Here is a 15,237-nt window from a genome sequence, read left to right as displayed (position 1 = left end):
CAATAGCACAGTATTTTTTAGAAGGTCAGATTTTCATCACAGATATTTTTTGATACAAAATTTTACACACACAAGTAATTACAGACATGGTTTTGCTCTATTCAGCAACTGTTTTGAGGCCCATTTTAAAATAATCAATTGACCTATTACTTATTGTCTTTGCAACCAAGCATCTAATTCTAGGTGACCCAATTTCAGAAATCTGATCCAAAAGCTGCTATTATCCAGCTCATTAGTATTTTCAAGGGTATGCCAGATAAGTTCAAGAGATGACACAAAGAAAATCAAGTTTTGCTATCAATGTGCTTGTCACCATGCAGGATGGATGGCAAGGGAATTGCAGCAGCACTGATTAAATGTGAATTTGTGCAGGATTTACTTTTAGTCCAAATCTAACAAAGGCACAAAAGTACAGGTAGAGAAGAAGTGTCACAGAATGGTAATCCTTAATCAAAGTGGCCTTTTACTGGATTCTCTCCTGTAGCTTCATCTCTTTTGTACTGAGAAAAAGTACAAAAAAATATGCAAAAAGTAATTTTGATTTCAAAACAAGCAATTTCTAATGCTAATTTCAGACTCACAGCATTAGAAGAAGAATTAGGTTTTTAAATCAGCCTCTGAATAACAGATAAAATCAAAGCAAAAAGTTATCTAGAGTCAAATGAGAAGAATATTTACTGTAACAGATGCTGTATAAAAATGTCCCTTCAATAATAATGGATAAGCCTTAGAAGCAGAGTGGTTTAGGCATATATTCATGATTATTAAGAATAAATATTTAGTTTCTTGATACATTTGTCATGTTCTTATTCTTTTAGTCTTCATTCTGTCTCCTCATACAGCTTATTAAAGACAACAAAATCAGTTACCGCTGAGCCTTCAAAAACCAAAATTCAAATCCAGTAAAACTCATAAGTGAAAGTCTAGACCAACTAAAAAGTCCCTCTGTAATTCCGCACATGTACACTTCCATGTTTTACACAAGGATCCAGATCAGTCTGTTGTTTTCAGACCCCAGATGTGAAAGAAGAGGCTTAATAAATTATTTAACGCAGCATCTAATTGCTACTAAATGTCCAAGTTTTATAACAAGGGTTATTTGACCTCCTCGCATGTTCTCTCAGCACTTGGGTTTTCACTGATTTGTGGTGTGTATTCTGCTTATTCATTAAATCAAAGCATGTGACTGTTAGAAGACAAGGATCTCTTATTTTGCTGAAGTGCAGGGGTTTGAAAACACAGAACATGTGTTACACATCAGCAGTAGTAGAAAAGAATATTTGAAATTCTCCATTTTTATTTGTCTGTAAGACAACACATGTAAACTTTTCCTCATTTGCTTTGCAACATTAGATATGCAACAGCAAAAATGTTTTTGGAATTAGTCACTACTTAATAAATGGCAGATATTAATTCCAAATACTTTAAGAGCATCACATAGCCATAAATAGATTTAAAAGTTATGCACAAATATCTGTGACCACAATTAATTCTCTAGGAAAGCTCTGAAACAGCACCAAGCACCATGGGAGCAAGAGAGTACAGGTGATTCTGACTGAGATCACAAGAAATAGGAGCTGTGTGTGGCACTTGTTAATAGCAATCAGTGCCCAAATGTATAGAAATATTTGTCTTCAATGGAGCAGTTAAGTGTGGATACTTCCCAGCAGTGCACAGGCAAAGAAGCCTGCTTGCTAAGCTGAATTTATCAACCTCATCCTCAATTACAACAAGCCAATAGAAAAGAAATAATCTTGGCCTTTAATCTTTGGCACCTGCCCTCAGTAGGCTCAGATTGAATTGAAAAAGCAAAAAAACCAAAGGTATCATGGGCAAGGCTGGTAGATGCTTGCTTGGGGATCTTCACAAAAATACCTTATAAATTTCCCACAATAGGCAGAGAACTACCAAATTCAAAATGCCACAGGTATCAATGACCCAGAAGAATTTCTTCAGTGGCATACATGAATGATAACACTTCAGTTATTGGGATTTTTTTTCCTTTTTAAAAGAAAAAAGCTTTGAAGGAATATAAAATATTATTTTTAAAAGGCAACATGCACCTCAAAAGACATGTTCTTCCAATTTGGAAGTTTCCACAATGGATCAATTTGTATTTGTTTTTGTTGTGAGATGGATTCTGAGTGCCTAAACATAAGGAAAAACTCTATAATAGACAATTTTTTTTTTACCCTCTGAGGTCTCCTTTCACAGTAGTAGTCAGGCAGTGGAAGTACACATTCATTTCTATGGAGGCTGAAGCTCTTTATAGGACAAGGAAATTTAACATCCCTATATAAGGCAAGTCAGGGCTGCTTATGCTTTGTTATCAGTGAAAGGCACCTTGTAAGGCAATCTTCTGCTACTCTACTGCTATCATTTTGCTGGAAGACTTATTAAATCAAAATTGAACCTGAAGTGTCCCTACAATCTGTGAAACTACAGAGACAGTTCTATATGCAAAAGTGCTGTAGGAGATTTCTGGAAAACCAAGCTAAATATTTAAATCACTAATGATAGTCTGAATTAATTTTTTAACCTGATTAATTAAATTGTAGGCTGCTTTCATGCCCATAGTTATACACTGAGCATCAGAGAAACATTTCTATGTTGCCTACAGCATACTTAAAGAAAAATTCACATAAGACTGAGGCACAGGGTTGATTTATAGTTTTTTCCTCCTCATCCCTCCTCCACACTGTCCTTCCTTCTTGAAGCACAATAGGCCATCAGTTCAGAGCAACTTATTCTTTTGCTATATGAGCCTCACTGAGCTGGTCCCATGTGAGAATGCAAAGATAATAGAAAAAGGAACAATAAAAATTCATATCCTAGTTATAGTCCACAAGGGGGAAGTTTGCACTTGGAGATGCTTCCCTAGCCCTCTTTTTATCTTTGCTCCTACCATGGTGCACAAATCTCCGAAAACCAAGTAAATTTGTGTGCAAATAAGAACCAAGGAGGCCTGACCCTGTAAAGATTTGTGGTTCAATCTAACTGCTGGCTGATAATGAACCAGGTAATCCCCAGATCCCTGTCCTCCTCCCTGCCAGTGTCCCCAGCAACTCACCCTTACCTGCTTGTTGTCACTCTTTGGTCACTGACAGGAAACTTGTGGCCACATGGTCAGCTTATTTATCCACATCTGAGTTGGCCTGGCCTAGAAATGATTAATTTTGACCCAGATTAGCAGGTGGCTCTGGTGACCACAGAGCCACAGGACTGAGAGCAGCATAAGGGAGGAAGCAGCAATGCATGGTGTCTTCTCTCCAGGAACAGCCCACTTTTTTCCCACTTTTTTTTTTTTTTTTTGTTTTGTTTTGTTTTGTTTTTGAGGTTAAGCTAAGCTGGAAACTGTAAATATATCTGAAACATCTAACCTTTTGTCAAAATTTGTTAACGTCAACAACAGACTGAAAACATGAGGTGGGAGCCTCAGAATCACAGAACATCACAGAATATGCTGAGTTGGAAGAGACTCACAAGGATCACGAAGTCCAACTCCTGGCCCTAGGCAGGACACTCCAAGAGTCACACCATGTACCTGAGAGCATTGGCCAAACACTTCTTGAACTCTGTGATTCTGGGCACTGTGACCACTTCTGTGGGGAGCCTCTTCCAGTGCCCAACCACCCTCTTGGGTGGCCTTTTCCCAATATCCAACCTAAACCCCCCCCGACACCTTCAGGCCAATCCCTTGAGTCCTGTCACCGGTCACCACAGGGCAGAGATCAGTGCCTGCCTCTCCTCTTCCCCTCATGAAGGTGTTGAAGACCACAATGAGGTCTCCCCTCAGTCCCCTCTTCTCCAGGCTGAACAGAACAAGTGACCTCAGCTGCTCCTGACACAGCTTCCCCTCAAGGCCTTTCGCCATCAGGAATGCAGAGGTTGCATCGGGCTAACAATGTTTTGTGCAAAAAAAAAATGTGAAAGATTATTCTGCTGTCCCAGGACAATAAGAAAACCAGACTACAGACTGAAACCGCACATCACTGCTAGCTGGCATGACTTTTTAAATAAATCTAACAAGATAGGAACTTCTTGATACTTAACTGTTTGAATCAGAACATTAAGAACTCTGTATTCCTTGCTGCATGAAAAGGAAGTTTCTATCACTAAGAAATGCAAAAACACCCTTGAAAAACAAACTGTCTTTTAAAGACTAATAGATTTTGGTTTCTCAAATCATAATAGTACGGCCAAGTGACCAATTTCCCTCAGGAAAGGGAGTAGAAACAAGACCTAATTTCTGAATGGCCATAGTTAGAAGTACCAAGCACATGAAAAGCTTAAATTTGGAATACTGTCACTCACTTGACAGATAACAGAAAACACACATTCATTAAGACTGAAAGTAAAGGAATAGAATTTCATCAAAAACAGGAAAGAAATTAATTTTTTTGTCAATAAGCATTTCTAAACTAGCTGGATCGGTTTCTGGAGCAGTTAATTTCTTGGTTACTGAAAACATAACATGTTTTTATTTCCAGCAGATGTTGTTTAGTTGTTCAGAATCTCACTATTTTGAAATTCAAGGAAAAACAGAAACCTAGCTTCCAAAACTCTTAGACAAGTTTCAATGTCATGAAGTTTGTGGTTCTTTAACTTTGACTTTTCACTTCTGACTTTTGAATCAACAGAAGACAATCAATTCAATATTTAAAGAGCTCCTCTGCAAAGGCAGACTGCAGACATTCTTACAGTATTTAACTTAAATGAAAGACAATGTTCTCAGTGCAATTTATTGATTCCAGAGCCTTTAGGGAAAACACCCAAATCACACAACTTAGGAACAAAGCTGAACAGAACACTTACAGATTCGGGGGGACTTCAAATACTTGGTTTTATAAATGCTTCCACAAAGTACAAGTTGACACCATCAAAGTTTTAACATCATCACAATCAAATCACAAGATCTGTTTGTGAGACTGAACTGATTACAAAGGCTATCTATCCCCAAAGTTGGGCACCATTGGATATTGTGGTTTTTGCCACTTATCAGAGAAAGCTGATCCATGAAACTGCTTCCAGAGCACCTGCATTTGCATATGAAATTAATGCTTCTTTCAAACTAACTTGAACATCCCTGAAAATATCCTTCCTATGAGTTCTATAACCTGTTACAATTTCTTTTTAAGTTACACCCCATAGAGACAATATTTTAATTATCCTGAATCCAACTGTTTGCATCTTGGGGAAAGGAAAATGCTATTGCCACTTCAAAGTAGTGAAAGACCTCCTTGCAAGACCTATATATCCCTAAATGCCCAGTCACTGTTGTAGACAGTTCACAAAAATGTCTTGCCTGAAAGAAACCCTCAGCCCCAAAGCTCTCTAAAACAGAGATGATGTTAAAAGCCTTTATTGTTGAAATCCAGGTGGTTTTGTTTTGTTTTCTTTCTTCTAGAAACAATAATTTTTCCCCATCACAAAATGTGATAAAATGCATGCTAAATCAAAAAGATACATGGCTTCTTCTCCCTTTATTTCACAACATAAAATAAACATAGTGCTTTCTTTTTGCTAAAAGATGAAAAAACATATATAATGAATATAACGTCTTTAGGATGGGCAAAATAGTCTTTTCTTAAACTTCAGCAATGCTAGCAACCTCTGTCAAGAGATGACCAACTTGATTTTCAGGGGTCAAAGGCTGTGTTTGAGATGTGCAGGTAAATTTGTAATAAAGTCTGTGCACGATTGATAAAGCACTTTTAATAGAGCCCACTAATCACTGTTGGCTGAATGTAAATTGAAATACATTGCTGCATTTCCAAAATCGTTTGAACCAACATTTGCCAGCATTTTATCCATCAGAATACAGCAAGAACAGCTTTTAAAAATGTGGAAATGCCAAGTGGTACAAGAGCCACCAGAGGGAGCATCTCCAGCTCCATAAATGTGACCCAACCCGACAAAGTCTGGCCAGGAACTTGACACACTTGAACATTACCATACTTTAATGCACAAAGTTGCAGGGTTCAAGGTGCAATCCAGGCTTCACCCTGACCTTTGTTTATGCAGTCTAAGGAGTTTGAGAAATAAGATTTCATGTATTCTTTCCTTTCCTGTAAAAGCAGAAAGATAGCACCCTCCATCACATATTTATCTGTTCCTAATACAAATCTTCAAATTTTTAGAAACAGTGCCACAACAAATGGTGCTTATGTACCAAAAAAGCTATAAACAGCTGAGATTGCCATGGCAACACCTTGGCTCCCCAATTTACATAAATCCTGGGTAACATTCTGACAAATCCCAAAAGAAGAATTTCAAAGGCAGCAAAGGTAGGACTCTGCCAAAAGACATCTTGGGACAGCTGTGCACAAGGAACAACTGGAATTATTACTACTCATGCCCATCCCACTGCTGAAGTGAAGCCATTTAATCTCTGCTGAAAGCACCATTGGTTGACATTTATGACATTACAGCTTAAATGTTAAATGCTGCAATTAGATTTTACGCTGTTTATAATTCTTGTGCATTGCTTTCATCTTCTGTTCTAATTCTCACACCTGGAGCTTCAATTTATTTTTAAAGACAAGGCAATCAATGGCATTTTCACAAATGTTTCAGCCACTCAAGTTCTTCTCAGGAAAAGCCCTAAAAACCCCATATGTTCTAGACAGGGTTTGCTGCTATAAATAAAATACAAGCCTGATCTTCTGCTTTCCAGAATATTTGGTTTTGTTACTATATACAATGTCACACACATTCTTTTAATTGTAACAGCAGTGATACACCCAGCACAATGGGTGTCCTAGAGAACAGAGACCAACAAGCTTAAAAGTTTTATAGAAAATCAGATGGTACATGCACATAAGATGAAGAGAACATAGGAGTATGGGGCAATATGTAAAAAGCTTATTAACACAAGGTTTCTCCATTCAATGAATAAATTAGAAGGAACAAACCAATATCTGCTAAATTTCTGTCAAGATCATGAAGAAGATAGTAAAAAATTATCCCCTACCCATAATAAAAATGAGAGCAATAAAGATATGGAGTGTGAAAGCTCTCAGACCAGAGATTTATCCCTGGGAACAGCAATAAAACTAGGTACTGCAATTTAATTATGAAAGGTAAACATCTTGGACAACAAATTTATAGTGAGGTTCCAGCATAAAATTTAAGATACAGTATTTCATATCCCATAGAATTATCTCTACTCACCATAAATCAAAAGAGGATGAAGTTCATGTAAGACCCAACAAAGCTAATCAGAAAGCTACCACTGCCTTCCTGGGGTTACAAAACAAGTCCTTAACTCAGAAACTTTCCTTTAGATTCAGAAGAACAGGAACAGCTGCACCTTTTTTCTCCCAACATATTCTCAAATAGTAAAGGAGTGCATGCAAGAGAACTGCTGGCTTCTTTCCTTATCAAAAGGTCCGATTAAAGAAAAGATGTATGGCATAAAAATCAAGGACACCTCACAAATCTACAAAATATGCTGCGAGTTGCAAAGTTTGGGTTGGGTTTTTTTCTAGATTTTAGGTAAGTTGTTTCTTTTTCTGAAGCTTTCACTCTCTTAGCTTTTTATTCCATGAACAGCATAATTAAGAAGTGCTGGATTTCAGAATTCTGCATAAAAATTTGGATTCACATTCACTCCTTCTGGACTTCTTCAATGGTGTTCTTAGGGACTCAAATTATAATTATGTGTGTGCTGAAGGAAATCTAAGGCTTTCTGGAAAACTTCTAAGAATGCAAAGGCCTGATGCTGCTCCCTGTTGACTTAGAGGAAAAATTCTATCAGTGTGCCTTTGAAATCAGACCTAAAATGAAGAATAATTTGTTCCTACACTACTGATGATTTCCAGCAGCTTGAAAACAAGTCAAACAAAATATCTATAGTTTTTAATTAAACCCTATCTAAGCAAAGGGCTAACAAAGCTTAATAAAGTTGGTATTTATTAACAGTTTCTGATTTTTCAACCTTCCCTTGCACATAACCCATGACTAGAGTTTAAGTACTTCATGAAATCAGACTGGATTTGAGCATATGCTTAAGCAGCATGTTGACACAGACCTTGGGGATCTCTAAACAGGATTTATTATGGAACAATACATTTATTTTACTTCTGCTGAGGAAAGATTTGACTGTTGTGGAACACACTTTATTATGATCCACAAGAGGTTTTGGATGGTGTTCTGGTTGCTGTCCCTCCATTCACATCCATGCTGGATTTCCATCTTATTAACTTTTCACTTTAAACTCTTCCCTAATCCAGTTTACAGTAATGTAGTGTGAATGGACAGCAAGCCAGTGACTTAAGCACTCAGTGAGGTGGGGAAAGCAGAGCAGCTGTGCAGAACTCAACTGCATTACAACAGACTCATTTTTTAGCTACTTTTTATATTCTCTAATTCTCCCTTACACTATCATTCTAATTACCCAGCTACATATCCTCAGTGACAAGCACTTATAATCATACAGCTTCATTAAAACATAACTGAAATACCTGTGGTGATAAAAATACCTCCAGGAAAAAAAAGGGGAAAAAAAAAAAAAAAAGCATTGAGTGTAAAGGAAGTTCACTTTGCATTTGCTACTAGACCCTCTCTCTGCTTTTTGCATCCTAACAGCAGTTTCTATTGGTGCTCTGCAAGTTAAGCTTGTGCTTGTACTCAGTCACCACAAAAAAAAAAAGGAATAATACTGCTGTTCTCCTATGAGGAAAAAAAATCCTGGTTCCAAATTTTGCTGACATTTTATTTAGTCACATATTTTGGTACATAATCAGTCAACAACTGGTGAAGCCAAGCAATTCAATAGTAGTAGTTTAGAGGCTCTTTGCACAAGTTACACATGGATCATGCAGGGAAGACAGCCTTGGGCTCTCCAAAGCATTCAGGCTGATAAACATCTTCATACCGTGGCTGACCCTTCCAAACAAAAATATGTGCTCCCCACGTACGGCTCAAGCCCAGGAAAGATGACTAAAGGACTGAAGCATCTCCTATGAAGAGAGGCTGTGAGATCTGGGACTGCTCAGGCTGCAGAAGGCTCAAGGGGGATATTATCAATATATATAAATGGGGTGATGGAGGCAGACACCTCTCAGTAGCACAAATTGAAATGCAGGAAATTCCACTTAAATAGAAGTAAAAAGCCCTTTGCATTGCAAGGATGGTAGACATAGCATAGCCTCAGTTTTCTCTCTCTTCCACACTACCTAATCAAAGCTGGATATCTGCAGGGCTTAGCATGCATCCCTTCAAAACTATATAATGGTTCCTTTAAACTCTATGTTGAACTTTGTTTCCTTGTGACTTTTGGCTTTCTCTCCAAGCAGCTCTTATTCCTGACACATTCTCAGCAGTGTCTCGTTCTGAAACTAATTAGCAATTCAGATAATACAGGAGAAGGTAGCTGCATGTCATTATTTTTATCAGTTGATGGAGTTCTCTGCAGATCCTGAGGATATATCTTAAAGCTGCAGAATACAACAAAAACTTACTGTGAATCTGAGAGAAGAGAAAGGTAGAGTTTCCAGAAATCAGTGCAGCACGCTTTTTATGCAATTTACCTCATTACATTAATTTTCAAACTGCATTTTACCTCTTCACTATTGTGTGAATCTCTGCCTTTTCTGCTTAAATTATTCAAATTCAGCATTGACTTAGAAACCCCTTGAAAATCAAGAGTCATTTAATAAAGTAGCAGGAATATTACAGGTTAAATTATGAATATGTATCCTTATAATTTGTTTCACTGCACATGTAGGCATGCACAGATCTTAAGCGCTATTATAAGACACTAGGAATTGAAATGAAATATTAATTAGAAAGCAATTACTGGATTTAGCAGCAGAGAGGTCTGGACAAGAGATTGTATTAGGAGTTGTTTCTGAGCCACAGGAGAAAAGGAGACTGATGGTGCCATCTGTTGGTCAATTCAAAGTGGACAGCGTTAATGGAGGTTTGTGGTCTCCTGTACCGGCGATAACTCCAGAAGCTCACCCCTGAGCAGTCTTAATTGTGACACTCACTGTTCTCAGCCCAGGAGTGTGTGCAGAGCACAGCAGAGCCACAACAGCCCAGCACAGTCAGGGAATTGGAGCTCTGCTCCAACAGACACAGCTGACCTCATACAACATCCCAAAGTATTTTTTACGCCATGGAAAAGGTGAAGTGGCACCCAGGTTATTACAGTTCAACTCTGACCGGCCACGGTAGCACCCATGGAAATGTTTGTCTTTTGCTGTTTGTTTCACACACCATTTTTGTGTCTCCTTCTTCACACATCCCATTACCTCCTGTGCCCTGTCTGCATTCATTTCCAAATACACAGAGAATCATGTTGGCTCTGGCAGGAAAGAAAGTTTTCCTGTGAACAGTTTTGCTGACCAGATTCTCTCAATCACATTTTTGGCCTTTGCTCCTTAGCAAGCAGGTGTTTTCTTTGTAATGAAGTAGCAGGGATTTGGGGAAATGGAATGGGCTGTCATGAGGCTGCCACAGCAGAATCACTTTCCAAATAGATGTTTTTAGTCTTTGCATGGGAGAAAGGTATGAAGAGCTCGGCCAGTAAAGGAATATTCAAATCCAGCCATCCATAGAGGCTGTTGGCACATTGTCATAGACATCATGCCTCACAGAAAGGCAACAACAATCTGATTGCATTTCAGAACTGAATACAAAAAAGCCCATTTGGTTGGCCATGAGAGCGCAAGTCATGGCTATGTCCAGACGTGGACAATGTCAGTACACGACTCGGGAAAGCATGAGGAGTAAAGGTGTAGCCAGCCCTTCCCACACACTCTCTGAACACTGTGGACTTGTGGATGTCTTCTGGAGACTCCGGTCAGACTTCTCTCATGATACAATTGCTCATCACAAAGTGGTTGGCTACTGACCACTGGGAGTGGTGGTTCACTGTGCCCTGTAGGACCAGTCTTTCAAACCCAGAAACAGATTCACGGAATTGCATCTTATGATGCTCCAGCTCTGGTGCCAGCTCACAGGAGATAGCATTGACTGAGCTCTATAGCCTGATGTTCTGCACTCACTGCTGTTTTCCCCACATCGCCAGGACGGAGTTCATTACCCAGGCCCACAGTATCCTGCCAGCTGAGGACGCAGTAACCTCTTGGCAATGACTTACTGTCAGTGTCCTCCTGACAACAGGACATTTAAGATGGGGAGAAACGTCTCCTGAGGTGAGGAACCTTCCCAGACGAACTGCCAAAACCTCAGAAGTGTTTCTCCAGGCAGCACATCTGTTTGACCAGTGCAAGACTCAACATCAGAAGGTTGTTGATGGTGCCCTTTGTAAACACACAGGAAGAGAAGCACGGCAACAAAAAAAAAGAAGAACAGAAATAAAATTTGGGTTGCATGGGCATACAACTCATATCCACATACATAATTACAGCCAAACATTATTTCTCTGTCACATAGGAATTAAAAGATTAAAGAGCTAATGAATATTCTGGCAGCAAGTGTGAGCAGTAATAGGCTTAGTTAGGATGCTGGGCAACAGCATGATGTGAAGACTGAGTGAGGATCTTTTACAGATTTAATGTCAAGGACATCACTTTTGAAATGCATTTACATATTTAGATTTACTGTTGATCTCGGTTCTCTTTTCCCATCCATCACCAATTTTTGCAGCTAAGCCATTAGCCATGGTATGGACAGGGAGGAGGATGGTGATTAGTGAGGGAATAAAACAGACATTAACAAGCGATTAATTTCCTTTCCATTCACAAAAAATAAATAAAAAAAAAAAAACACCACAAAACAAAACAAAAAATGTATTTCTCCTTAAGTACAATAACTTTTCAGTGACTATTAGCATGCTTGTCAATATAAAATTAAGTCCTAGCAGGGAGAGGAAACCACTCTACTAAACTTCCTCTTTGTATGTATATGAAGTAAATAACTCTAAAACATCACAGTTTTGAATTCTCAACTCAAAATACATACAACAGTCTCTTGCACAAGAAACTTTCAGTGCACTCTGTTGTCACAAAGTGCAAGAGAGTACAGCAGCATGTTATGCTCCATAACAGTTTTTGGTAAAATCATCAAAATATATAAAGACTGGAAAAGTATTTTCATAGTTTCACCAAATTTAGTTGGTTCTCCATAAGAATCTGACCTCTTACATTTTCCACAGCAAATGTTACCAACCATTTTTTTCTTTCTTTCTTCAATTTATTTAAATAAGGAGTAGCATAAATTGAAGAGGGTGGGGGGCAGAGACAGGGAGGGAAAGAAGCTTTAGGCAACTGAATTTTCCAAAGTGTTTGGAGAGATAATTGGAAAATGGATTGAAAATGCTGCCAATCACCTTAATAGATGCAAAAAATCACAGGAAATACTCCTGTGGGACATCAGGAAAGAACTTCACTCTATTTGTTTCGATTGAAAAGAAATTTCAGGCTACACCAAAATTTCATTAAACTCCATTAGACTCCATGTCTGCTCCCAATCATACTGCTAATTATTACAATCATTATTATATTCTACAGCACAAGAAAACATTAAAATATAAACACAAACCCACTCTGAATGAAAACACTTTAAGAATTCTGTAGCATGAAAACTTCCCTGATGTGGAGACAATCACAGTAGCCAAAAAAAAAAAAAAGGTAAAAGAGATTGCCTGCAATATATTCCTATTTCTTTACAATTTTCCCCTCAGATCTCTGGTGTAAAACTGTTCCAAGTCTCTGGTCAATCTTCACTTTTCCTGTGTCTAGAGGACACTTTCCCCAACTCCAGAATCATTATTTTTTCTTGCATCTCTGCATATACTGGAACCAGGGATACAAGATTCAAACCATGTTACAGATACTACCACAATGATTTGAATTTAATAATCATGGAAATTTCAACAGGTTTTTCTTTTTCTTTTAAGATTTACACATAGGAAAAAATTGAAAAACAAGTATCAATTAATTCAATTAAGTATTTGAATTAAGAAAAACAAGTGTGTTAAGCATCTACATAAAATGATTGAGCAATCTATCTTTTACCAATTTACTTCTTTCTCTACACAGTTTAACTTCACTTAATATTTGGAATTCACCATCTTATATATTTGGGTTATTCTTCTCTGGCTAAGTATCAAAAATAAAAAGGAAAAATATCACAAAAAAATAGACCTCCCACCCTAATTGGTATGTTTTTCAAAAGGGATATTATAGAAAACAGAGATCACATCCAGCTGAAAGTGTAGGAATTGAATCCAGCAAAGTGGCAGCATGGAAACTTGCATAGAGTAACTGCTAATTTTCAGAAGAGCAGGTGGCTCACTATGTATGTATGAGAGTTCTGACTTAAAAGATAGTTTTCTCTAAGCCCTGCTGACAGTTAGCACAAGCCACATTTGTCAGTGAAAGCAAACCATGGCACATCCCGCTCTTTATTCAGATCCTGTAATCCTGTCTCAAGCCTTTGGTGCACGTCAAGAAGAGGAGTGCATTTACATGCCAGACTAACACGTTGTACAGGAAAACATTGTACTGAGCTGTCATTCTTCATATGCAAAAATGAAACACAAGATTTACCACTGCCATCCTCAGTGACCTGGAGTAGAGCAATCCCAACAGGCAGGTGGTTCAGCTGTTTTGATTTAGCTCTTATCTAGGAACCTCACATAAACCCCATTTTGCAAGTCCAAATCGGCAGTAAGACGGTGCTGAGTAAAACTGCGGAGCAAAAGAGGGCTCCAGTGTTTGAGCACTGAAAATGCCTGGGCAGAGATGTTATCCAGGATCACAGGAGTTACCCAGGATCACACAAAACCCTTGCAAATGCCAGGCTGTGTGTCTGCTGTCTGACAGCAGACACACAAACCGGCTGCAGGCTAGCACATTTCTGAGCTCAGGCAGAAGCTGTTTGGCTGACACAGAACAAAAAGGCAGCAGCACACATATGTACAAAGAGACCCACAGAATCCAGTCCCCCCTCTACAATGGCAGTCTGAATGCCAACAGCTTAGTTTAATTTTTAATTAGATTTTACTGTAACAAATACCATAGACTGTGCTACAGCTTGCATACGAGTACTGCTGCCAAGACTGCTAATAAAATATTATGTCTTTTCATGATTTAGATAATCACAAATCTGCCCTTTCCTTTCAGCCAAAACCCATTCTTAAAATTCAGAATGAAAGGTTGTTTTAAGTTGATTAAATAGGCAAGATAATTGCAGAAACAGCTCATTTCTCTCAGAGATGATAAAGAGGATACAATGACCATCCCTCACCCACAAAATCCTACTTATTATTGCTTAGGACATTTGCACAGATTCTGGAATGCAGCTTTATGATGCTATTTCTTTTTACCATGCTGTTACATTCTCTTTCACACTGTGTTTTGAAACACATTCATGTTAGACTCTTTTGTCTTCTACATAGAATATTTATGGAAGACTTTTACTGCAAGTCACAAATTAATTAATAACGATAGACTGTAATACTAAGAGCCAAAAAACAGCCCTCATTAAATACTAACTTCTCAAAGAAGTTAATGACACTCCTTTAGATAAGATACCAACCTATCAGAGATGATATTTCTATCCTGAAAGAGATTGTTTAGAGTACATATGGGGTTATTTTTATACATTCAGAATCTTTAACATGATGATGCACTCCATAAAGGACATCTGAATAAATAAGGAACTAATTTGGATGTGTTATTGCCCAGTCACGAAGTTGGACCTCATGTCTTTATGACAAGGAGAAACTTTGTTTCTGATGTATTGAAATAGTTTTGTATAGTAATTTTCTGAAGCTGCCATTTTTCAAATGTCATACAGATCCTTTATAGAAGGAGAGTAGTTTCCAGATAATAATAGCTACTTCTGTGTCTTTCCTTCAAAATACATGTTAGTTACCACTAAATGCTGAAGTTTTATATTCCTCTTTCTGATACCTGTTTAGGACACTTACATTTAGTTGCAAAATGTCATATATTATTGCTGGATGAAACTTATATCAATATTAAGAATATTTTATATGTTGATGTGGAGGGGGTTTTTGGTAGTATAATCAGGTTTAAATATAAGATGGCATCACAGTACAAAACACTGATTAACTGGTTAAATTGAGAACTAGATCAGTTTAAAACCTTTTTTTTTCAAATATAAAATGTTTCTTTCATTGAGTTAATGAAACTAAGGGGTTGATTTGAGATGGGTTTGTTGGTTTTGGGTTTTTTTTAATTGTCAATGCTTTGCTGAGGTGATTAATAACTTTTATAACCACTCTTGGGGCTTATG

This window comes from Anomalospiza imberbis, chromosome 2 (genome assembly GCF_031753505.1).
Source record: "Anomalospiza imberbis isolate Cuckoo-Finch-1a 21T00152 chromosome 2, ASM3175350v1, whole genome shotgun sequence".
In the NCBI taxonomy this organism is placed as follows: Eukaryota; Metazoa; Chordata; class Aves; order Passeriformes; family Viduidae; genus Anomalospiza; species Anomalospiza imberbis.
Note: the sequence above shows the minus strand (reverse complement) of the source record.